Here is a 2518-nt window from a genome sequence, read left to right as displayed (position 1 = left end):
GGGTTCTATAATCGAAACTCTGTATCAGCTCCAGCTCTTAGATCCCGGCTGCTGAAAGGTTTCTGGGGTTTCGTTTAGCTTTTATCTTTGTTACAATGTTTCAAACTGCAGGCTCAGAGGCCAGCAAGGCAGGCGGGGAAAGTTGCAGTCCTCCATCACTGAAGCAATCAAGCCTCATGTTCAGTTTAAGCTGCCTGGCTGCCGGCCGCCATCTTAGCTGGCAGTTAATTTGCATATTGCCCTGATTAGCCAATGGGAAGGGTAGCGGTCGTACGCCAATTACCATGTTTCTCTTTTATTAGATAGGATGTCAATAAATGACATTGTAATCTAGAGTAGACCAATAGCTGTCAGAGGGGAGGGGTTAGAATTATTTGTGTACTTTTCATTATGTTGTCATTTGCCACTAAAAATAAATAGAAGAGGTGTTAAATAAAGCAAAATAGAAAAAAACAATATAATTGAACCTAATTGTAATCCTATTATACACTGTAATTACACCAAAGAGGAAAATAAAATAAGTACCCTAATTCTTGAACCCAGAATTTTGACTATATACTCTCACAATAAAAACACAAACCTGACAACAAAGTTTTAGGCTGTACGTAGTGTGTCATTGACAGTGGTGTGAGTCAAGATACTGAAACAACTCACCATGTATCCAAAGACTCAGCAAATAAGTAAACATTGAGGGAAAGGGAGTCTCTCTCTCTCTCTCTCTCTCTCTCTCTCTCTCTCTCTCTCTCTCTAGGAAGCTCTGTACAGGGAAAAAGAAAGGCTGGAAAGAACTCTATGCCATCAAACTCAAATTGGAGATATCAATTAGAAATAATGGGCTTTAAAATGTATAAATAGATTGCAAGTTATAGGTCATATATCAACATCTATGCTGTTTCCATATCCCATTCTTTCTGTCCCACTACTGACCCACCTGCTGTGGGTAAACATTCCTTTAGCTTCTTAGTTTCTAGTTTCTGCTTCTTGTGTTTCTTTACATATATTTTCCAGTAAGCTTGTCTGAGATCATTTAGAATCCTTGTAGGCAAAATAAGCACAACTAAAGTTTCAAAATGAATATTAAATGATAAAAGTTTATAACTCACACAATAAGAATCTATGAGCCCATAATGACATAAATGAATAAATAAAAAACTAATGAGAGGGGCAAAGAGTAATTTTCTTCTTATAAGAGAATACAAGTAATAAATCTAGAAGAAATAATCTTGTATAATAAAAGTGTAGTATGCAAATTGTCCCCTCGACAGAGAGTTTGTCCTGCAGTTCTACCCGGGGGCGGGGTCAGAGGGGGGATAAGAGGGAGGGCCTGGCTGGTGGTGGTGGCAGGTGACTGGTGGCAGCTGGTAGCCAGGGGAGGGGAGGGAGGTCCCAGCCAGCAGCCGGCAGCTGCTAGGAACCCTACCAGTGCACGCATTTCATGCACTGGGCCTCTAGTGGAATTATAATATTACAATTTGTCAACAACATTTGCAATAATTTTCTAATATAAGAATCACCAATGGATGTCAAATATAAAGAGTTGAAATTTTAGTAAAGGAAAAGTCATGTTTGTATAGTATCAAAATATCTACCTAAATGATATCTATTTATTACAAGGTTAGAATAGTAACTTCCCAGCAGATAACCTTGCAGACACTATATTAGAAAATTATAGGTTAGGGCAAAAGTATGCTTAGAGAGATGGAGAGTGTGTTTGGTTTTATCTGTGTGTATGTTACCATGAAAAATAATACAGGGAAAACCAAGATGGTGGCATAGGTAAACACTGGAGATTGCTGCCTCGCACAACCACTTCAAAAATACAAGTAAAAGACGGAACGGACATCACCCAGAACCACAGGAAGGCTGACTGAGTGGAAATTCCACAACTAGAAGGAAAGAGAAAAGCATACTGAGACTCAGAGGAGGCGCAGTGCGGAAGTGAAATACTAAGGTGCGGAGGTGCGTGTGGAGCAGGCTGGCGGCTAGGGGGTGGTTGTCTGTTTCAATCGGGAGGGAGTCTCAGGTTCTGAGCTCCAGTTCTGGGCGAGTCTCTAGGGACCCAGACTCAAACAGGAGAAGCAGGACTGTCTGGCATCTGTCGGAACATGAGGGCAGTTTTCTCTGAGGTTTGCAGTGGTTGCTGGGACACTGAGAGGCAGAGCCTCTGGGAATGGGACTGATAGCAGCCATAACTGCTCGCTCCACCGGCCCTGTTGATCCCCTGGGACCCACCCTGCCAAAGCCTTGCACAGAGACATTTGCGGGATAGCCTCAGGCAAAGGCTAGATTAGCACCTCCCTAGAGGACAGAAGTTCTCCCACTGCAGACACAGCTGATTCTCACAGCCAGTTGGCCTAGAGGTCAAATCCCTCCCAGTGTTACCTACAACAATCAAGGCTTAGCTACAACAAGACTGCACACAAAGGCCACAAGGGGGTGCACCAAGAGTGTCTACCTCAGGTAATTGGGAGACTTAGCACAGAAAGCCACTCTATCGATACAGCGAAGCATAAAAAAT

This window comes from Myotis davidii, unplaced genomic scaffold (assembly GCF_000327345.1).
Source record: "Myotis davidii unplaced genomic scaffold, ASM32734v1 scaffold64, whole genome shotgun sequence".
Taxonomy (NCBI): domain Eukaryota; kingdom Metazoa; phylum Chordata; class Mammalia; order Chiroptera; family Vespertilionidae; genus Myotis; species Myotis davidii.
The sequence above is the reverse complement of the archived record's forward strand: the minus strand, read 5'-3'. Positions refer to the sequence as shown.